Here is a 23,931-nt window from a genome sequence, read left to right as displayed (position 1 = left end):
TATAAAAATTATTATCCAGAAACTTTGCCATGAATAATGATAGTAGATTGACTAACATATTTTTTTTCTTGTTTTTTTTTTTCCTTTTTTGATTCTATAACTAGAAGTAAAATCAAGTAGCATCCCGTACCTTAATTATTAATAGCACTGAATTCTTTCCAATTTGCAATATTATTATGCACTTTTTATTGATTGCACGTCTGGGCCTGCAGCCAGCACGGAATAAATCCATCGGAACAACGTCTTCGCGACATTTTTAGAAGACGAGAGGCAAACATGTTGGTTCCAGTTGTGCTAGGGACAATTAGCGTGGACATTATTTACTGAAATCACAGTACTGGTTGATCCACGAACAACTTACTATCATGGGAACTGTTACATTCAGGAAACCACTGCGTAGTACCTGAGGGTTACAATTTGCATCTTTTGGGAATTATGCTTGACGAACCATCATGAATGCTGTACACCATCCAAGCATTTCTCCGGAGCTATTTAGAGAAATCACGGATAACCTAACTCTGGACGGCTGGACGCCGATTTGAACATCGTCCTCTAGTATGCGAATCCAGCGTGTTGACCACTGCGCCATCTCACTGTCACACCTCTACAAGTAAGTCTGCACCAATCGTACCCACGTAACAAGAGCCGGCCGAGGTGGACGAGCGGTTCTAGGCACTAGAGTCTGGAACCGAGCGACCGCTACGGTCGCAGGTTCGAATCCTGCCTCGGGCATGGATGTGTGTGATGTCCTTAGGTTAGTTAGGTTTAATTAGTTCTAAGTTCTAGTGGACTGATGACCTCAGAAGTTAAGCCCTACAGTGCTCAGAGCCATTTGAACGTAACAAGGCGTAAGAACAGAGGTCGTAGAATGATACCAACCGACATGGACCGTAGACGAATGTTATGTTACCGCTGTCAAAGACAATCGCTTTCAAAGCTGACGGGAATTGCTACTGTTGGTGAATACAATTCTGTCTCAACTAGCCCTTAATAGGAAAAACCATTTTCATTACTTAACAGGTAATATGTGTCAGACAAACACGGCAACTTAATAAATGCTGCTCTTCTGGCAAAGAGGTACACTAGCGTACCAGTGGAAAAATGCTCCTGTCGGAGCACAGAAAATGTGCATGTGTTCCTCTTTATTTAAAAGATTCTGACTGATAAGTGGGGTACCTTCTCCGTCATTCTACGTTCCTCAGAACCTTAAAAGACTTTCTCAAAAATTTTGGCATGGGAAAATATTTGCGTTTTTTTTATGTTTAATTTACCTCAGACTTCTACAAGCTCCCCTAACAGTAACTCACCTACATGCACAAGTCGATCGTTGTATGTCAGTCCAGTCATACCCATCCATTCACACTGGCCTTTTCTCACCCACTGCTCCATCCCAACGCATTGTTATTATGTCTTTGCGTGTCTCGGTCATTGTCTCCTGTGTCACAAACATAGCCTCCTCCGATTGTCATTGTCTCCTTCCAGCTCTCTCTTATTGCTAATATCTCATTCCTTCCTTCCTAATGGCCGGCCGGTTGGCCGAGCGGTTCTAGGCGCTACAGTCTGGAACCGCGCGACCGCTACGATGGCAGGTTCGAATCCTGCCTCGGGCATGGATGTTTGTGATGTCGTTAGGTTAGTTAGGTTTAAGTAGTTCTAAGTTCTGGGGGACTGATGACCTCAGAAGTCAAGTCCCATAGTGCACAGAGCCATTTGAACCTTCCTAATGTTGCTGTCTCTTCGCACTGTCAATATCTCTCTCTTCATCGTTTTCATTCTCATATATATTGTGTGTCTCATTATCAGTGGCTGTCACCCACTTCCACATTCTCTTTCTCTTTATTCCTCCTGTCACCACCCCCGCCATGTGCTCCGATAGATAGAGTTTTCCGTCGGTTATCTTCTTTTTCATGTTGTAGCGGGACGAAAAGAAATTTATTGGTCAGTAAAATTTGGCTAATTCTCGTAGGTGAAATGGAATACGGTAAAACTAATTTTGCACCTCAGACCGTACTTCACGTGCAAAATAATAATAATAATAATAATAATAATAATAATAATAATAGCGTGTTCTTCAGTGGGGTTCCTAGATGATAGCAGTGACAGTTTACAATCGATTTCCCATGATATGTTACTTTATAAACTACATGTTCACCTCACACCACATTTTACATGCGCATTTTACGTGTACAGGTTGGGTAACTTTGGTCCTCTGTATCTTGGAAACGGATAAAGATACGAAGACAATTTCCAATAATGTTAGAGATCTATATCTTTCGAACCCATCGAAAAAATTAGAGCCATTTGCTGTGCATAGCCATCTTGTACTCCTCGACGGGGTTTTGGTCCACGATTTGGTACTTTGGTGACGACGCAAATATAGTAGAAGAAGCCTCTTTGTACGGTTTTCCGAGAAACCACTCATGAAGTAATACTGCCTCCCTGAGTCCCTTCAATCCCACCGCAGACCCCATCAAAAACAACAAGAATCAGCCGACATGCTCCGTTTTGCTAACAGTTTGAAGTGTGTAATATTCCTATTTTGACCCAGTACTGTAGGCTAGTGACACTAAGATGGTCCTTGTGTTGGGTATGTAAATGATCACTAGCCTTAGGGCTATCCAAAACTTTTGATCCTTCCCCTTTATCGCCACAGAACCTGAGGTACCAGCACCGGAATACCCCATTTTCATACACGGAATTTTAGAACATAATTGTTACCCATGCTGTCGCATGCATACTGATTGGAATAATAAAAAAACCGAACTATTAGTCAGTTCACCTCCCCAACAAGCAATATTTCAGTATGTGTTACTTAAATGAACAATCGTGTAATGAAACTTTACAAAAATAAGAAAATTGCATAACGAAAAAATTAATGCTGGGATAAGCTTCAATTTCGCCAATATTTTAGTTAATTAATCCATTAAACATTTAACAAAAAGTTTCCTGTATTCCAGGCATACAGGTCTATCACAATTCACACACTTCCGTGCAGTATTTATGCTGTTCTGATAAGGTTGAAGGCTGCACTTCCTCTTTTATTTCATACGGATTAGCCGGGTGGCAGTTACTTTTCTGATGTGCTTTAAACGTATTTCTGTACTGTTCCAGTTTTACGTTTGTCCATTTCCCAATTACTTCTAAGAGTTCATCATCTAACATCAAAGACGAAATATCTTTTGTCTTAGGCTTATCAAATAAATTCTCAACAACGCCTGCTATTTGCAGTATCCTACATTATGTTACCACGAGATACTCGTCTAGACTTATATGGTACTTTTAATTCTAAATAAAACCCATTTTTCGCTTTAGAAACAAAGGGAACTAAAATATCGTCATTTGCTTGGTCATATATCCAGGAAAAGTCAACACTTGCGACAGAGCCTTCTTCATCAGAGGAAAACCTATAAGTTGCTTTTTCATGAGACAACCAATGACCAAAATCGGAGTAGTCAGAAAAATGATTGTCTGCAGCCATTCTGTCCGTCTACTTCTTCCTGGATCCTAGCTAGTGTCTCTCCAAAATTTGTATCATACCCTGTATGCACTTCAGGTCCTCTTCTTTTTCGTGACGCAGATGTAACCTGCTCCATCGTGAATGCTTATTTGCACAATATCGGTCTCATTGGACGCTCCAGTTCACGGAAGCTCTTGGTTCGTCGAAGATTCAGGCACTCTATACCAACTCGACAAGCCTAAAATATTCATTAGAAAATAGCTTGAACAAAGGGTGGAACGTAGCAATTAACATCCTCGCAATTTGGTACCTCTTCAAACGAATGAGTACATGAGTGGCTTCAGCAAACTTAGCATAATGAATTAACATTACTACCAGAGATAGAGGCCGTATAACACTATGTTAACGCGATTTTCCCTGGTTACATTTTACACTACAGGCCATTAAAATTGCTACACCAAGAAGAAATGCAGATGATAAACGGGTATTCATTGGACAAATATATTATACTAGAACTGACATGTGATTACATTTTCACGAAACTTAGGTGCATAGATCCTGAGAAATCAGTACCCAGAACAACCACCACTGGCCGTAATAACGGCCTTGATACGCCTGGGCATTGAGTCAAACAGAGATTGGGAGTACAGGTACAGCTGCCCATGCAGCTTCAACACGATACCACAGTTCATCAAGAGTAGTGACTGGCGTATTGTGACGAGCCAGTTGCTCGGCCACCATTGACCAGACGTTTTCAATTGGCGAGAGATCTGGAGAATGTGCGGGCCACGGCAGTTGTCGAACATTTCCTGTATCCAGAAAGGCCCGCACAGGCCCTGCAACATGCGGTCGTGCATTATCCTGCTGAAATGTAGGGTTTCGCAGGGATCGAATGTAGGGTAGAGCCACGGGTCGTAACACATCTGAAATGTAACGTCCACTGTTCAGACTGCTGTCAATGCGAACAAGAGGTGACCAATGGCACCCCATTCCATCACGCCGGGTGACACGCCAGTATGGCGATGACTAATACGAGCTTCCAAAGTGCGTTCACCGCGATGTTGTCAAAAACGGATGCGACCATCATTATGCTGTAAACAGAACCTGGATTCATCCGAAAAAATGATGTTTTGCCATTCGTGCACCCAGGTTCCTCATTGATTACACCATCGCAGGCGCTCCTGTCTGTGATGCAGCGTCAAGGGTAACCGCAGCCATGGTCTCCGAGCTTATAGTCCATGCTGCTGCAAACGTCGTCGAACAGTTCGTGCAGATGGTTGTTGTCTTACCAACGTCCCCATCTGTTGACTCAGGGATCGAGACGTGGCTGCACGATCCGTTACAGCCATGCGGATAAGGTGCCTGTCATCTCGACTGCTGGTGATACGAGGCCGTTGGGATCCAGCACGGCGTTCCGTATTACCCTCCTGAACCCACCGATTCCATATTCTGCTAACAGTCATTGGATCTCGACCAACGCGAGCAGCAATATCTCGATACCATAAACCGCAATCGTGGTAGGCTACAATCCGTCCTTTATCAAAGTCGGAAACGTTATGGTACGCATTTATCCTCCTTACACGAGGCATCACAACAATGTTTCACCACGCAACACCGGTCAACTGTTGTTTGTGTATGAGAAATCGCTTGGAAACTTTACTGACGTCAGCACGTTGTAGGTGTCGCCACCGGCGCCAACCTTGTGTGAATGCTCTGAAAAGCTAATCATTAGCATATCACAGCATCTTCTTTCTGTCGGTTAAATTTCACGTCCGTAGCACGTCAATTTTAATAGCCAGTAGTGTAGTTGACTTATTTTAATGTTTGAGTCCGAATGGTCTATTGAAGAACGATAGGCGGAACCATAAATCTGGGCTGCATGTTCACTGATTTTCCCTCCAAAGATAATTCATTAAGTATTACTAGGAGGAAGCAACATGTTGTTCAGTCCTTCTAAATACGTACCCTTTCGGAATTTTACTTGTAAACCACACCGAAATGTGCAACAATTATCTTCTAGCGCCTGTCACTGGAGTTGGATGAGCATATCAGTAATTCTGACGTGCTGTTTAAACGCCCCCATGATGAAACGCGCTGCTATATTATTATTTTCTCCATTTAATCTATGAACAAAAGTTTGTGACGATCTTAGGCTAAGTAGCAGTTTTAAGCTAATGGTCGAACGAGAGTTTTGAAAGCTATTTTATTTGTGGGTAACTTCATTCCCTGAGGGCTATTCAAATGAGTCTCAGTATGGCATCTGCTTTGCCTACGATTATATTAATGAAGTCGTTCCCCTTTCAGTTGCTCCAAATGGGTACTCCAATATATTTAAAGGATGTAATTGTTTCTAGCTTCTGCTAAGCAATCGTATAATCTAACAATAACGTCTGTCTGTCAATTTATGCGTTACACGAGGTATCTGTTTATGTTGACGGTCAACTGTCAACTCCTTCCTCAATCGTCGATCCATTTCCAGAAATTCCTTTAATGTCGACGGGGTGCTAAATATATGAAATGCCCGCGGAAAACGCGCTGTAAGTCAGATTATGTAAATGTCTCCGGAGAGGAGATTTAAACTCTCAAGATTACAAAAAATGCATAAAACGCTCCAACAGACTGTAACTAATGCAATTATAATGCCAATTGTAATGATTGTATAGATTTTACTTTACAAAAACTGACAGCTGAAATTATTAGATAGAAAAGACAGTACATGGGGAGGAAGTACAGCTGTACCACTAAAAGAACATGGGAAGTCCATAACTTTTTCATAAACTTTCGTTATTTGTGTTGTTCACTATCGGAAGTTTCTTTTTGTTGATCTTGCATTTTGGTTCGTTATGTGGTATACTAGAAAAGAAATTTGCTCCTTGACCACAAAACTGTTAAAGTTCTTCAAAGTTTGCATAATTTTCGTAGGGTATTGGTAGAAGCTTTTCAAATATACTCCCTAAAATAGTGATTTTCAAAACAATCGTGATTTACCTTTCAAAAAGTTTCATATTACGACAAATTTACCATAATACGCTTGATGAGGCCGTAAGAATTCGTCATAATCCTGCGATTGATACTCAGGCTCGGCGTCTACTTGTATAAGGGGCATTCAAATGAAACCCGATCACTAGCGTAAAGTAACGGGAGCGATTTTACTAACTAAAAAATTTAGTTATACACAGCACACGTACTCAAAAATTGTCGCCAAAACTGTTGGCACTTTTATCCCATTGCGACACTAGCCAGTCTATTCCATCCTTGAAGAAGCTATCAGGCTGCTGTCGGATCCAGGTCTGGACCCAGTCACACACTTCTTTGTCAGTTGCGAATCGATGTCTGCAGACGGCTTGCTTTCTGCGATGGTCCAAGACAAAAGCATTCATTTCCGCAACCATTTGCGGTGCGATGACACCATGATCCTGTCCAGGACGAGTATCGTCTTGCAGTGACTCGTGCCCCACAAGGAATCGTTTGCGACATCCCACAACACTTGAATGACTCAGACTGTACTCACCGTGTACAGCCTTGATTCGTCGATACAATTCACGTCGTCCAACTCCCTCCACCGCCAAAATTCGAATTACTCCTCGTTGTTCCTGCTCTTCTGCTGCATGTTCGGTAGTGGACGTTAACTTCATCGTCAAACCACAGTGGCGCTATGCAACATCAAATGGTGCGCACGCGTCAGTCTCTCTACCAATAGATGGCGCCACCATAACGGCAGTTACGTGGTGCGACTTTACGTGTAAGGCAAAGGTAGAAGCACTGACCAAGTTTCATTTGAATTAACCTCATAGACCATCAGAATGTTCCAAACTTACTGGTGTCATGGCCCCATTGTAAGTAAAACCGTATTTGAAGAGCTTATCTTCCTTCATAGGCAGAGCTTCTCTGAAAGCTTGTATCTTAAAAGAAAACTTCGGTTTGTAACATGCTTTTAAAAGGGTCGTTTTCTCTCGTATACTTTCTTGTTGAGCAAAAATGACTTTCTAAGACCTTCGATTCACCCTTGCGGTTTCAGAAGCATCACTCCAGCTTTTTCGAGACTCTCTAATAACTTTTTTTTTTATCAAACCAAAGTTTTTATCATTTTCCACGTTGGAGTGTTGTCTTATTGGAGAAACTACACTCCTGGAAATTTAAATAAGAACACCGTGAATTCATTGTCCCAGGAAGGGGAAACTTTATTGACACATTCCTGGGGTCAGATACATCACATGATCACACTGATAGAACCACAGGCACATAGACACAGGCAACAGAGCATGCACAATGTCGGCACTAGTACAGTGTATATCCACCTTTCGCAGCAATGCAGCCTGCTATTCTCCCATGGAGACGATCGTAGAGATGCTGGATGTAGTCCTGTGGAACGGCTTGCCATGCCATTTTCACCTGGCGCCTCAGCTGGACCAGCGTTCGTGCTGGACGTGCAGACCGCGTGAGACGACGCTTCATCCAGTCCCAAACATGCTCAATGGGGGACAGATCCGGAGATCTTGCTGGCCAGGGTAGTTGACTTACACCTTCTAGAGCACGTTGGGTGGCACGGAATACATGCGGACGTGCATTGTCCTGTTGGAACAGCAAGTTCCCTTGCCGGTCTAGGAATGGTAGAACGATGGGTTCGATGACGGTTTGGATGTACCGTGCACTATTCAGTGTCCCCTCGACGATCACCAGTGGTGTACGGCCAGTGTAGGAGATCGCTCCCCACACCATGATGCCGGGTGTTGGCCCTGTGTGCCTCGGTCGTATGCAGTCCTGATTGTGGCGCTCACCTGCACGGCGCCAAACACGCATACGACCATCATTGGTACCAAGGCAGAAGCGACTCTCATCGCTGAAGACGACACGTCTCCATTCGTCCCTCCATTCACGCCTGTCGCGACACCACTGGAGGCGGGCTGCACGATGTTGGGGCGTGAGCGGAAGACGGCCTAACGGTGTGCGGGACCGTAGCCCAGCTTCATGGAGACGGTTGCGAATGGTCCTCGCCGATACCCCAGGAGCAACAGTGTCCCTAATTTGCTGGGAAGTGGCTGTGCGGTCCCCTACGGCACTGCGTAGGATCCTACGGTCTTGGCGTGCATCCGTGCGTCGCTGCGGTCCGGTCCCAGGTCGACGGGCACGTGCACCCTCCGCCGACCACTAGCGACAACATCGATGTACTGTGGAGACCTCACGCCCCACGTGTTGAGCAATTCGGCGGTACGTCCACCCGGCCTCCCGCATGCCCACTATACGCCCTCGCTCAAAGTCCGTCAACTGCACATACGGTTCACGTCCACGCTGTCGTGGCATGCTACCAGTGTTAAAGACTGCGATGGAGCTCCGTATGCCACGGCAAACCGGCTGACACTGACGGCGGCGGTGCACAAATGCTGCGCAGCTAGCGCCATTCGACGGCCAACACCGCGGTTCCTGGTGTGTCCGCTGTGCCGTGCGTGTGATCATTGCTTGTACAGCCCTCTCGCAGTGTCCGGAGCAAGTATGGTGGGTCTGACACACCGGTGTCAATGTGTTCTTTTTTCCATTTCCAGGAGTGTATTTTGATACTATCTAATCCTTTAATGGTATGAACGAGGTAGTGATTGTATACAAAGACGGCATAGCTCTTATTATTTCCTGATCACGAATCAGAGAATATTACAAGAACTCAAACTTTTGGATAAAGGATTTCACTCGCATAATAGCGCAAAAAATTAATAACCTCATTCGCTCCTTTGTTCCCTAAAGTTTAACTGTAAGAACAAAATATTGTATCACTGTTGGACATATGTTGTAAAGCAATGAAGACCTTTTGGCAAACAGGAATTTAACTCCTGGTATTATTTCGTTTGGTTCCTACAATGTATCGCAAAGGGTAATCTGTGGCACAGAAATCGTCATTCTTAGGCACTCTATGAGCAATTAAGGTCACTGAAATTAAACTGGCTAAATAGAAAAATATGTCATTCAACTACCTAGCAAATTTAAATTCTTGGTAAGCTGTTCTCTTTCGTGGTGGTTTAATTTGGTTTGAACACTCAAATACTGAGCAATTGCAGTGACTCACGAGACATAGCCATTAGGTCACTACAAACATTAGCCGTTCTGTCATAACCTTTTCTATTTTTAGCTGACTGATTAACAGATGGCTTCTCACCTTCATCATTTGATGAGCCACAAATTTTGAAGATTCTGAGAGGACCATGCTTCTATCACACTTCATACTAAACGCTGTTACTGTATACGAATAACACAGAGAAATAAGCTCAATCGATCACGTTTGTAATCGTAACCTGACTGAGGTAACATGTATTGGAACGAGGTGAACAAACCTTGGACTTGCTCTACTGTTCAAGACCGACGTAGAACGTTATTTGCGTTACCACCAAAAGCAAAACCCTTCGTATCTCGGTGGATTTTCTTTTATTTAAAAGTTATTTTAACTGCCTTGTAGTACCGACGCCTGCTCACCAGAATTTGCCCTTAAACTCCTTTTCTACATAAAGACTAATCACGTTTTTCCCGAGGAGTCTTCAAATGTCATTTATACACTGTCGCAAGAAATGCACTTCTTTCTTATGACATCTTCACAGAAACAGGAATCAAGCTTGACGTTCGTAACAAAAATTTTGTCCCTGTATTTGCAAGTGATATTTTGAAGAGCAGTTTACACTCATCCATTTACGGAACGTTGACGTTTAAGTTATGCTGTCTGTAATTAGTGGGCGTGGTGGTTCCTTGACACACACACACACACACACAACACACACACACACACACTTTCTTTTCGACAGCCGGTTTTATGCCCTGGGTCAGCAAATTATGACTGGGGATGTAAAGTTCAATCTTCCAAGATTATATATTTTCTTGTGTGCAAGAAATTTTCGCTTTGATTAGGAGATTTCTTGAGCTACACTGACCTTTTAGATCCTCTTCACAAATATATCGAACATGTTATTATTCACGTGGATGGACTAACGGATTGTCTGACGCATTAACAGTACGGGTCCTTCGGTTGTGCATTATTTCGTCATATAGTAGAGATCAGTTGTAACTAGATTCCTAAAGCAATGCACTAGTTTGAATCAAAACACCTCGGCAGGTACCGCAGTACCATTCACCTGAAGCAGTACAAACCTCTTGTTTACTTACTTTTGCAGAATCACGTCACAAGTGCCTGCTGAAAGCCTCGCACCTGTTTCATGAGGGACCACGTGAATAGAATTACTTTGTAGTAAATTCACGCCGGTTCCTCTAATAGTATGTTCCCGCGTCAGAGAGAAAATATGTCGAATACTTTGGTGGAAACTTTTGTAATTGCCTAAAGCATTCTAAAGCATTTAGAGGATGGGAGTATGTGCTGGCCAAAAGTGCCGCAATTAGCTCCAACAAAAGGAGAGGTAAATTACTCAGAGCGTCGTTTTCCTCGCTGTATATTCTAACGGAATCTCATCATGTAGCTTTACTCAGTATACCATTCTCAAAGTGTGTTATATTTAACAGAAAATTAACATATTTACGTTTCATACATTTATTCACAACTCGTCAAAGTTAACACGTAAGTGGTCTTTTAGATTAGCCCAAATCGAAGGCTTTGCGCCCCGTAATAATATTTAGGGCAGAGGCGATCAGATGATGTAAAGTTTACATGACAGCATGCTTGGAACTCGTGAGTAGTTTGTCGCATAGCGCGGACGAATCGGAGTATCATCGTCTGTAGGAATACGTCTTTCGGTGGCAATGTGCATCACAACGTTACATTACAGATTGTAGAGTGGTGTGAAAGGTATGAAATGGATGGTGAAGATATTTAAAAAGCATTCGGTCTACTTCAGGTGTAGGGAATGACTAAAATCAACGACGTAGCATATTTTGACTTACACAGAATGTTCTACATGCACCTCACTAACCTTATAGCTTGGTGTATCAATATGATCCACAAAACGTAGCTAACAGAGAGCTAAACGATTCAAACAGCAGACAATATTCACCACTTTCCACACCTCGACTACTATATCTTCATTCTCATCTCCTAATCTAACTTAAAATCTCGTGAATTAACCCACACCTCGACTACTATATCTTCATTCGCATCCATCTAATCTAACTTGAAATCCCCCGAATTAACCCAGTAACGCACAGTAACTTGGTAACCAAGTGTAATAAATAATTCTAGATTAGATTAAAATAACCTATCACAACAATTACACTCATCACCAAGATATAGACTTGTAAAATCCTGTTCGCAACCCATTATCATGTCCTTTAAGGTCATGCACTTTCGCATTCCATTGGTGACTATTCAATGACCCTTCCCGTCCCCTAATCTCGTTTCTGTACGTAAGTCCTATAGAGATTCTAGGTCCTTGAAACAATTCAATTTCGAAGACACTTTTAACAGAACATGTAGGAATTAGACAATTTACTGTCTTTGGACTATGATGATGTGAAGATACGAAAACGAGAATCTGTAATATATTACAATAATTGTGATACCGAAAGAAATGGTTCTAGCCCCGCCAAAAGTTATATTGAGTATTTTCTTTTTTATTGCTTGATGGTAACTAATTTCGAACACCTATGTCCGTTTTCAAACCATCGATTTCTTAAGTGTGACCATAAAAGTGATAGCCTTTGTAAAGAAACTGCACCTGCAGTTGATGATGAAAGAGGCGCCATTGCGCCATTACAGTTAACAGTGCCCGAAAATAAGCCGCCAAAGTGAATGTTACGGCAAGGCTAACAGAGCATTAGGACCCTGTCCAGCCAACTGGCAATGTTTGAACGTTGAGACAGAATCCAGAAAAGAGTGCGTCACTTTACAGTGATAATCTACCAAACAGCTGACGCACCATCACCAAAAGGTCTTCTGCCGTCTTCGAAATCAACATCACTTTACTATCAGGCTGATAACCACAGAAAAGAATAACAAGATATTTCACCAGGATAGCCCATGAAGTTTAGTAACTTTGCGGAGGAAATGGATGAACGTGTGTGGAAGTTTGTCAAAAAAGCAAGACAGGAAAGCTGCTGAACGCTCTTACATTCATAGTGAGGTGTAGTAAAGGCATTATCCCCAGATTTTCACAATTAAGAAGGGGAGTTCATTCGATTTTCTCGTAGACAACTGGATGTCCCCAGTAAAAATGCATTTTTCTTTCGTTTGAAACATTCGTTGTTGCTTTCACCGCGAGCATTGTCGAACTAGTGTCTCAGAATTTGGGGTTTCTTTACTGTTCCATAACATTAGGTTACTTATATCGATGTGCTTTGTTTAAAATTATGAGGAGGGATCTGGAAGATACTACTGCGGTCGTTTTGGAAAAAAGGCAAACTTTTGCTTCTGCTCTGTATTATACCCATTAAGGAATTTATCTGTGTCTAGTTTCCCAGATGAGCAAGCGGAATAAATCAGTCAAGAGATGTGCTACATGCTGTGCCAGGCTCGGCCGTCGAAAGATAACATCTCTTCTGCTGAAAGGGCAGCGATTCCTTCTGTTGGAGAAGTCGAAGATTTGGTAGGTCTATCAACACATGAGAGGAATTCCACAGTCCTCCTTGCAGTGGTGGTCTGTGCTAGGCAAACGGGTGCCTTACCTAGTGAACTGGTTCAAAAAATTATATAAAGTAACCATACTGAAGCGATGAAAATGAAGATTCTTTCACCGTAGACAAAGAGTTCGCTGTCCAAACGCTGATATTGGCTTTCCGCTGAAATTACAAGGGTTGTCCAGAAAGTGAGTTCCGATCGGTCGCGAAATAGAAACCTCAGTGAAAACCAGGAATGTTTTATTTGCAACAGTTAGGTACACCTTCCACTTACTTCTCAACATAGTCGCCGCTCCAACTTCGAGTTTTGTCGTAGTGTTGTATCATCTTTCCAATATCCTCGTCATAGAAAGCAGCCGCCTGTATTTTTGGCCAGATATCTGCACTGGTCTGCAGCTCGTTGTCTGTGGAAAAAATTTGTCTTCGTAGCCAGCGGTTCTTGTGAGCAGAGATGAGATCAGGGGGAGCCAATTACGGACTGTATTGTGGCTGATCAAACACTTCTCATCGGAAACGCTGCAGGAGCGTCTTCATTGCCCCTGAGACGCTGCCGAACGCATCTGTGCAAAGCTTTACCGGATTTTCTAGTGGTTTCCATTTCTCGACCGATCGGAACCTATTTTCTGGACAACTCTCGTATATGAGTTGCACAAAATACTCAAGAAAATCGGTTCCGTAATTTGGGTGCACTCCCTCACAACGCGGTGCATTATGTACTTGTTGTTCTTCGTCCCTTCGTCGGTAAATGTGAGTATAACATCTACATCTACTTATATACTCCGCTAGCCACCAAGCGGTGTGTGGCGGATGGCACAATTTGTGAAAAAAAAGTCATATTCCACACCCCGCCCCTCCAACTGTTCCACTCACAGATCGCGCGAGGGAAAAACGACTGTCTGAACGCCTCAGTACGAGCTTCAAACTCCATTATCTTTGAATGGTGATCACTGCACGATGTGAAAGTTGGTGGTAATAAAATATGCTCTACATCTTCGGGGAAGATCGGATTTCGGAATTTAGCGAGCAACCCCTTCCGTTTAGCGCGCCGTCTATCTGCAAGTGTGCCCCACTTCAAACTTTCTATGAGATCTGTAACGCTCTCGCAATGGCTAAATGTACCAGTCACGAATCTTGCTACTCTTCTTTGGACCTTCTCAATTTCTTGAATCAGACTCGACTGGTAAGGGTCGCATACAGACGAACAATACTTTAAGTCGGGACGAACTAACGTATTGGAAGTTATTTCTCTTGATGAAGGACTGTAGTACTTTAGGAATCTATCAATAAGCCGCAATCTTGAGTTTGCCTTACCCGTTACTTAAGTAATCTGTTCATTCCATCTGAGATTATTTCGAATAGTCACACCCAGATACTTGACGGATGCTACCGCTTCCAACGGCTGGGCATTTATTTTGTACCCCTACATTAATGGGGATTTTAGCCTTGTTATACGCATTAGGTTACCCATACTAGCATTGAGATATAACCGCCAGGCAATACACCACGCATTTATTTTCTGCAAATCCTCATTGATTTGTTCTCAAGATTCGTGTGATACTACTTTCCTGTAGACCACAGCATCATCGGCAAACAGTTTAATGCCGCTGTCAATACCATCAACCACATCCTTTATGTATATCGTAAAAAGCAGCGGACCTATTACGTTGCACTGGGGCACACCTGATGTTACACTTGCTTCTGTGGTTGTCACCCCGTTCAAGACGATATACTGCTCTCTGTTTGTCAGAAAGGATTCTATCCAACCGCGTATGATATCAGATAGACCGTAAGAGCGCACTTTTTGGAGCAAGCGACAGTGCGTAACTGAGTCGAACGTGTTTCGAAAGTCGAGAAATATGGAATCAACCTGGGTGCCAGTATCCAGAGCCTGTTGTATATTATGCACAAAGAGGGCCAGCTGTGTCCCGCATGACTGCTGTTTCCTAAAGCCATGCTGGCTCCTGCAGACGAGCTTCTCAGAGTCTAGAAAGGTCATTACGTCTGAACACAAAATATGTTCCTTGATTCTACGACATATCTATATCAGTGAAATTGGCCGGTAATTATGTGCATCCGATTTTATATATTTTTTATAGATTGCTATGACCTGTACCTTTTTCCAGTACCGTGCAACTTCCCGTGGTTTCCATTTCGCGACCGGATCGGAACTCACTTTCTGGACAACCCTCGTAATTTCAGCAGAAAGCCAATATCAGCGTTTGGACAGCGAACTCTTTGTCGACAGTGAAGGAATCATCATTTTCAATCGCTTCAGTACGGTCGTTTCATATCATTTTTTGAACGTGGTCACTAAGAGGTCCGCGGTGGCTGAGCGGTTCTAGGCGCTTCAGTCCGGAACCTCGCGGTTGCTATGGTCGCAGGTTCCAATCCTGCCTCGGGCATGGACGCGTGTGATATCCTTAGGTTTAAGTAATTCTAGGGGACTGACGAAATCCGATTTCAAGTCCCAGAGTGCCTAGAGCCATTTGAACAATTTTGAACCTGATCACTAGGTAAGGCACCCATTTGCCTACCACAGACGATCACTGCAACTGTTATTCAATCCCAGATACATTAAACACTATGTCAACCATCCTTGCGTTTGTTCGATGACTGAAAGGGAAAATGGTGAACTACATCTCCAACTCAGCTAAATTCGATAGACGAGTAAAAACATTACACTTAGACCCTGCGGATATGATTAATGTTCTCCAGTTTACGCATATTCCATTCGAAGAATCTTTGTGTTTGAACAGTGAAATGTTAGAATTAAAAATCTTAGCACTTTGTCCTCAAGTGCGTACTTGACTGAATAACAAGCTGTACGAAATAATTCATACAGCGGCTATAGGCTTCCCCTACCACCCATCGTTGCTAACTGTTTTTGGAGGATTTTGAGAGTAGGACACTGAAGAATGCAGCTTAAAGCGAACATATTTCTGGAGATACGTAGAACCCGTGGTCTAGGGGTAGCATCTTTGATTCATAATCAAAAACGTCTTCGGTCCCGGGTTCGATCCCCTCCACTGCCTAAATTTTGATAAATAATCAGCATTGGCGGCCGAAGACTTCCGGCATAAGAAGTCAGCCTCACTCTGCTAACGGCCTTGTCAAAGAGGGCGGAGGAGCGGATAGAGGTTCAGGGCACTCTCTTGTCCTATGGGTGGGCAATTGCCCCTAAAGGCGGAAGAATCAGCAGTGATCAACCACACGAGGATGCAGAATGCAATGGAAATCACTGCATTAAAGACACGTAACGTGTATCCACAGGACATGTGGTCTGTAATTGAAGAAGTGTCATGATGATCTCTCCATTGGCAAAAGATTCCGGAATAGTCCCCCATTCGGATCTCCGGTAGGGGACTGCCAAGGGGGAGGTTACAATGAGAAAAAGATTGAATAATCTACGAAAGGATAACGTTCTACGACTCGGGGCGTGGAATGTCAGAAGCTTGAACGTGGTAGGGAAACTAGAAAATCTGAAAACGGAAATGCAAAGGCTCAATCTAGATATAGTAGGGGTTAGTGAAGTGAAGTGGAAGGAAGACAAGGATTTCTGGTCAGATGAGTATCGGGTAACATCAAAAGCAGCAGAAAATGGTATAACAGGTGTAGGATTCGTTATGAATAGGAAGGTAGGGCAGAGCGTGTGATACTGTGGACAGTTCAGTGACCGGGTTGTTCTAATCAGAATCGACAGCAGACCAACACCGACAACGATAGTTCAGGCATACATGCCGACGTCGCAAGCTGAAGATGAACAGATAGAGAAAGTGTATGAGGATATAGAAAGGGTAATGCAGTATGTAAAGGGGGACGAAAATCTAATAGTCATGAGCGACGGGAATGCAGTTGTAGGGGAAGGAGTAGAAGAAAGGGTTACAGGAGAATATGGGCTTGGGACAAGGAATGAAAGAGGAGAAAGACTAATTGAGCTCTGTAACAAGTTTCAGCTAGTAATAGCGAATATCCTGTTCAAGAATCACAAGAGGAGGAGGTGTACTTGGAAAAGGCCGGGAGATACGGGAAGATTTCAATTAGATTACATCATGGTCAGACAGAGTTTCCGACATCAGATACTGGATTGTAAGGCGTACCCAGGAGCAGATATAGACTCAGATCACAATATTGTAGTGATGAAGAGTAGGCTGAAGTTCAAGACATTAGTCAGGAAGAATCAATACGCAAAGAAGTGGAATACGGAAGTACTAAGGAATGACGAGATACGTTTGAAGTTCTCTAACGCTATAGATACAGCAATAAGGAATAGCGCAGTGGCAGTAAAGTTTAAGAGGAATGGACATCTCTAAATATGGCCATCACAGAAGTCGGGAAGGAAAACATAGGTACAAAGAAGGTAGCTGCGAAGAAACCATGAGTAACAGAAGAAATACTTCAGTTGATTGATGAAAGGAGGAAGTACAAACATGTTCCGGGAAAATCAGGAATACAGAAATACAAATCGCTGAGGAATGAAATAAATAGGAAGTGCAGGGAAGCTAAGACGAAATGGCTGCAGGAAAAATGTGAAGACATCGAAAAAGGTATGATTGTCGGAGGGACAGACTCAACATACAGGAAAGTCAAAACAACCTTTGGTGACATTAAAAGCAACGGTGGTAACACTAAGAGTGCAACGGGAATTCCACTGTTAAATGGAGAGGAGAGAGCAGATAGTTGGAAAGAATACATTGAAAGCCTCTATGGGGGTTAAGATTTGTCTGATGTGATAGAATAAGAAACAGGAGTCGATTTAGAAGAGATAGGGGATCCAGTATTAGAATCGGAATTTAAAAGAGCTTTGGAGGACTTATGGTCAAATAAGGCAGAAGGGATAGATAACATTCCATCAGAATTTCTAAAATCATTGGGGGCAGTGGCAACAAAACGACTATTCACGTTGGCGTGTAGAATATATGAGTCTGCCGATATACCATCTGACTTTCGGAAAAGCATCATCCACACAATTCCGAAGACGGCAAGAGCTGACAAGTGCGAGAGTTATCGCACAATCAGCTTGACAGATGCATCGAAGCTGCTTACAAGAATAATATACAGAAGAATGGAAAAGAAAATTGAGAATGCGCTAGGTGACGATCAGTTTGGCTTTAGGAAAAGTAAAGGGACGAGAGAGGCAATTCTGACGTTACGGCTAATAATGGAAGCAAGGCTAAAGAAAAATCAAGACGCTTTCATAGGGTTTGTCGACCTGAAAAAAGCGTTCGACAATATAAAATGATGCAAGCTGTTCGAGATTCTGAAAAAAGTAAGGGTAAGCTCTAGGGAGAGTCGGGTCATGTACAATATGTACATCAACCAAGAGGGAATAATAAGAGTGAACGATCAAGAACGAAGTGCTCGTATTAAGAAGGGTGTAAGACAAGGCTGTAGCCTTTCGCCCCTACTCTTCAATCTGTACATCGAGGAAGCAATGATGGAAATAAAAGAAAGGTTCAGGAGTGGAATTAAAATACAAGGTGAAAGGATATCAATGATACGATTCACTGACGACATTGCTATCCTGAGTGAAAGTGAAGAAGAATTAAATGATCTGCTGAATGGAATGAACAGTGTAATGAGTACACAGTATGGTTTGAGAGTAAATTGGAGAAAGACGAAGGTAATGAGAAGTAGTAGAAATGAGAGCAGCGAGAAACTTAACATCAGGATTGATGGTCACGAAGTCAATGAAGTTAGGGAAGTTTGCTACCTAGGCAGTAAAATAACCAATGACGGGCGGAGCAAGGAGGACATCAAAAGCAGACTCGTTATGGCAAAAAGGGCATTTCTGGCCAAGAGAAGTCTACTAATATCAAATACCGGCCTTAATATGAGGAAGAAAATTCTGAGGAGGTACGTCTAGAGTACAGCATTGTATGGTAGTGAAACATGGACTGTAGGAACAGAAGAGAATCGAAGCATTTGAGATGTGGTGCTATAGACGAATGTTGAAAATTAGGTGGACTGATAAGGTAAGGAATGGAGAGGTTCTACGCAGAATCGGAGAGGAAAGGAATATGTGGAAAACACTGATAAGGAGAAGGGACAGGATGATAGGACATATGGTAAGACATGAGGGAATGTCTTCCATGTTACTAGAGGGAGCTGTAGAGGACAAAAACTGTAGAGGAAGACAGAGATAATACGTCAAGCAAATAATTGAGGACGTAGGTAGCAAGTGCTACTCTGAGATGAAGAGGTTAGCACAGGAAAGGAATTTGTGGCGGGCCGCATCAAACCAGTCAGTAGACTGATGACGGGAAAAAAAAAAACGTTGACGATATCCCATTAGTTCCCGCACATGCAGCTTACACACTTTATCGTTTCTTGGATCATTCTAATGGTCTTCGCCTTAGAATTATGTTTTCAATGGAAGTATATACACTCCTGGAAATTGAAATAGAACACCGTGAATTCATTGTACCAGGAAGGGGAAACTTTATTGACACATTCCTGGGGTCAGATACATCACATGATCACACTGACAGAACCACAGGCACATAGACACAGGCAACAGAGCATGCACAATGTCGGCACTAGTACAGTGTATATCCACCTTTCGCAGCAATGCAGGCTGCTATTCTCCCATGGAGACGATCGTAGAGATGCTGGATATAGTCCTGTGGAACGGCTTGCCATGCCATTTCCACCTGGTGCCTCAGTTGGACCAGCGTTCGTGCTGGACGTGCAGACCGCGTGAGACGACGCTTCATCCAGTCCCAAACATGCTCAATGGGGGACAGATCCGGAGATCTTGCTGGCCAGGGTAGTTGACTTACACCTTCTAGAGCACGTTGGGTGGCACGGGATACATGCGGACGTGCATTGTCCTGTTGGAACAGCAAGTTCCCTTGCCGGTCTAGGAATGGTAGAACGATGGGTTCGATGACAGTTTGGATGTACCGTGCACTATTCAGTGTCCCCTCGACGATCACCAGTGGTGTACGGCCAGTGTAGGAGATCGCTCCCCACACCATGATGCCGGGTGTTGGCCCTGTGTGCCTCGGTCGTATGCAGTCCTGACCGTGGCGCTCACCTGCATGGCGCCAAACACGCATACGACCATCATTGGCACCAAGGCAGAAGCGACTCTCATCGCTGAAGACGACACGTCTCCATTCGTCCCTCCATTCACGCCTGTCGCGACACGACTGAAGGCGGGCTGCACGATGTTGGGGCGTGAGCGGAAGACGGCCTAACGGTGTGCGGGACCGTAGCCCAGCTTCATGGAGACGGTTGCGAATGGTCCTCGCCGATACCCCAGGAGCAACAGTGTCCCTAATTTGCTGGGAAGTGGTGGTGCGGTCCCCTACGGCACTGCGTAGGATCCAACGGTCTTGGCGTGCATCCGTGCGTCGCTGCGGTCCGGTCCCAGGTCGACGGGCACGTGCACCTTCCGCCGACCACTGGAGACAACATCGATGTACTGTGGAGACCTTACGACCCACGTGTTGAGCAATTCGGCGGTACGTCCACCCGGCCTCCCGCATGCCCACTATACGCCCTCGCTCAACGTCCGTCAACTGCACATACGGTTCACGTCCACGCTGTCGCGGCATGCTACCAGTGTTAAAGACCGCGATGGAGCTCCGTATGCCACGGCAAACTGGCTGACACTGACGGCGGCGGTGCACAAATGCTGAGCAGCTAGCGCCATTCGACGGCCAACACCGCGGTTCCTGGTGTGTCCGCTGTGCCGTGCGTGTGAACTTTGCTTGTACAGCCCTCTCTCAGTGTCCGGAGCAAGTATGGTGGGTCTGACACACCGGTGTAAATGTGTTCTTTTTTCCATATCCAGGAGTGTACATACAATGTCTGATGCGGAAAACGGAAAGTTTAAGATTTGTCGTATGTATTTCAACGGAACGGATTCTCCGAGAAGCAGATCCGTCATACCTTGGAATTTGCACCATCTCCGGAACTACAACAACATGAACGTGTATCAGTGGCTTTCCTACTGTGTGCTGGGAGCGTATTACCAGAAGTGGGAAGCATTGTAAGCAGCTTTAAAATCGAGACTGTGTTTCATCCACCAGCGAAGATTAATCATTTTTTGGGTTCTATTAAAGATGACCTGGGGCTAAGCAAACCCGGTGTTTATAAGATCCCGCGCCACTAAGGTCAAACTAGCCGAGCCTTGCTTTTGAGACAAATTTCTTACAGTACTGTCGTCCACGACTCGATAATCAATGTACTCTCACAGGCGCTGTTTTATATTCGCTTTTAAAGTCGTTCTAGAAGCCTGAAAGAAAAATGATCATGTAAAAATGTAATGAGAGGCAGACTCTCATGAGATGCAGTTGGTCACTGCCGCTTCCAGTTACTGCGATTGTGTTATGAAGGAATACATTGAAATTAGTTTGGCTGACAATTCTGTTAATAAGGTTAACAGCTGTCGTTTGAGCAAGTCTTAGAACCCTCCGGTGACGTACATCAAAACACGCAACTCATGGATGATTCTGAAGCTTCGTCATGTCAGCATAACTCACTGCTTCCTGCCCTCACTGGTGGTGGCGCTGCTCGTATCCTTCTACAGTATCTTGGTCCATTTGCCGCTCACAGTTCGACGATACTCATCTGAATTATTACGACTCAGGTCCGTCGAGATATGTTATCAGCTTGAAGTTTCGGCTGTACATCCCCACAAAGGTATTGCAAATTATTTCTCGGAGAAAACAGACGAAGTCAACACTGAGAGACCTTGTCTTATGGGTGCAGGTTTCGTCAAAACTACCAGTGTGCCATCTCGTATACGTCATCTCGTTCTCATAGTCTGATTGCAGAAAGGGATGGACTGCACTTTAGTAACGCTGAGTGCAATATCTGCCTCTTCTCCAGTTGGAACCGTATACGACACCATGTAAAGCTTGTGATGCTGCGCCTAGTCATGACCAAACTCTGTGTAGTATGCTGAAAAAATTTCGAAGGAAATCCCAGGAAGTCCTAGAAAATCATACAGACAGTATTATAAAAATGGCTGTGTCTATATATGAACCTATACATGCGATGGTGAGTCAAATGAACACCTTAAATTGTAATAACAAATCGAAATTTCGCGCCGTTATCCTGTAAATTGGTAAGCGTGCTAAAACAGCGTGCAGAATGGCCTGTAGGTGGCAGTATATTGCAAATGCACACATACCGTCGCAGTATCTGTATAAATATGGCCGCCCCACTTGCGACTTGCACCAGGAAAGAACAGCGTTATGTTATTCGGTTTTTGCTTAGTGAAGGTGCGAAACCTATTGAAATTAATCGACGAATGAAGGTTCAGTACGGTGATGCACGTTTGTCATAGCAGCAAGTCTACGAATGGAGTTGGAAGTTTGCAAATGGTGTGACTTAGTGGAAGATGCTCCTCATCCAGGTCAGGCACAACAACTTGTGACTCCATACAACACTGGAGCAGTTGAAGACATAGTGAAGGAAAACCGCCGAGTGGCACTGAATGACATTGCAGCATGTTTGCAGATTAGTCATGGGTCAGCACACCACGTTGAGCATAATGTGCTCCAGTTTCACAAAGTGTCTGCAAGATGGGTGCCACGGAAGCTGACTCCTGAAATGAGAGATGCTTGTGAAGAACTTATTGGGCGCTTTGAACGAGAAGGTGATGGCTTCCTTGCAAGAATCGTTACTGGGGACGAAACCTGGGTTTACTTCCACCAACCGGAAACTAAGAGAGCGAGCAAGGAATGGTGCCATTCCTTATCACCAAGTGATTTCCATATGTTTGGACCACTCAAAGACTAAATGGGAGGAAAGAAGTTCCGTTCTGATGAAGAGGTACGCCACGCGGTGCATGAGGGGTGCGCGTACTACCAAAATAATTTTTTTCTAAAGGAATTTATGCACTTTGTAAGTGCTGGAGGACTTGAATTGAGCGTGGGGGAGATTATGTTGAAAAGTGATACAGCTTTGTACCACTTCTGCACAATAAATAATATTTCAAAAAAATATTTAAGGTTTTCATTTGACTCACCCTCGTATATGTTTGTAAGTATGTTCCACATCTCCTACTTAACCACCGGACTGAATTCAACCAAACTTTGTAAACATATTACTGACTGTCTGGAAAAAATCGCTGTGAGGGTAATAACTACACATTACCTCTTCATTTTACAACTGCCGACGACAGAACGTGTACGGTGGTCGCACAAATATACGTTTCGAAGAGTACGCTCAGACGGAAAAGACTTCATTAATAATTTAGTTCACATCTGTCGAGAACAGGAACGGAAAGGTTTGCTAATCGAGTTAGAAAGATCTCTGGAGAGAGTAGCAACCGCAATAAGAAAGAGTGAAAGGTCATTGTGTAATGTTGTGAAACGATGTAAAGGGAATCAGATGGAATGTTCAGAAAAATGTGACGCCTTGGAAACAGAGACTGAGGAAGAAAACGAAATGTCCCGACAGTTTTGATAAGTGTTTACTGAAAAGAAAGTTTTTGAAGAAGGAATCCCCATTCTTCGAAATATTTACAGTTACTTGTAGAAGGATGCAGAAATTAATTTCACTGGGAAACAAACCACTATCTGGAAAATTTTTAAGGGTATGGAGACTCGTTTTAAAAAATGTAAAAATAGACCAAAATTTCTGGTTGAGAGGTAGGACATTGTAGCATGGGGTTCACGCGTTCTTAGAACTTTGAGAGACAAAGAGAAAGGTGCGAAGAAATCCATCGCGTATACTGATGGAACATTAGTGCATGCGCGCTATGCTGTCGCTAAAAGTTAGCAGCGTTGAGACGTATCAGGTGTGCGGACAAAGAACAATGGTGGCTCATGCGGGAAAGGAAATGCAGTTCTTTGGGAATGTTGAGCTCATCTATTATTCAAGAAAACATCGTAAGATTATCACAACGAAATGAAAAGTGAAAATTATATAAAATGGTTGCAGGTGCGCCTAATACCAAATACTCAAGGTGGAAGTATTGT

The sequence above is a fragment of the Schistocerca cancellata genome, chromosome 6, assembly GCF_023864275.1.
Source record: "Schistocerca cancellata isolate TAMUIC-IGC-003103 chromosome 6, iqSchCanc2.1, whole genome shotgun sequence".
NCBI classification, from domain to species: Eukaryota; Metazoa; Arthropoda; class Insecta; order Orthoptera; family Acrididae; genus Schistocerca; species Schistocerca cancellata.
The sequence above is the reverse complement of the archived record's forward strand: the minus strand, read 5'-3'. Positions refer to the sequence as shown.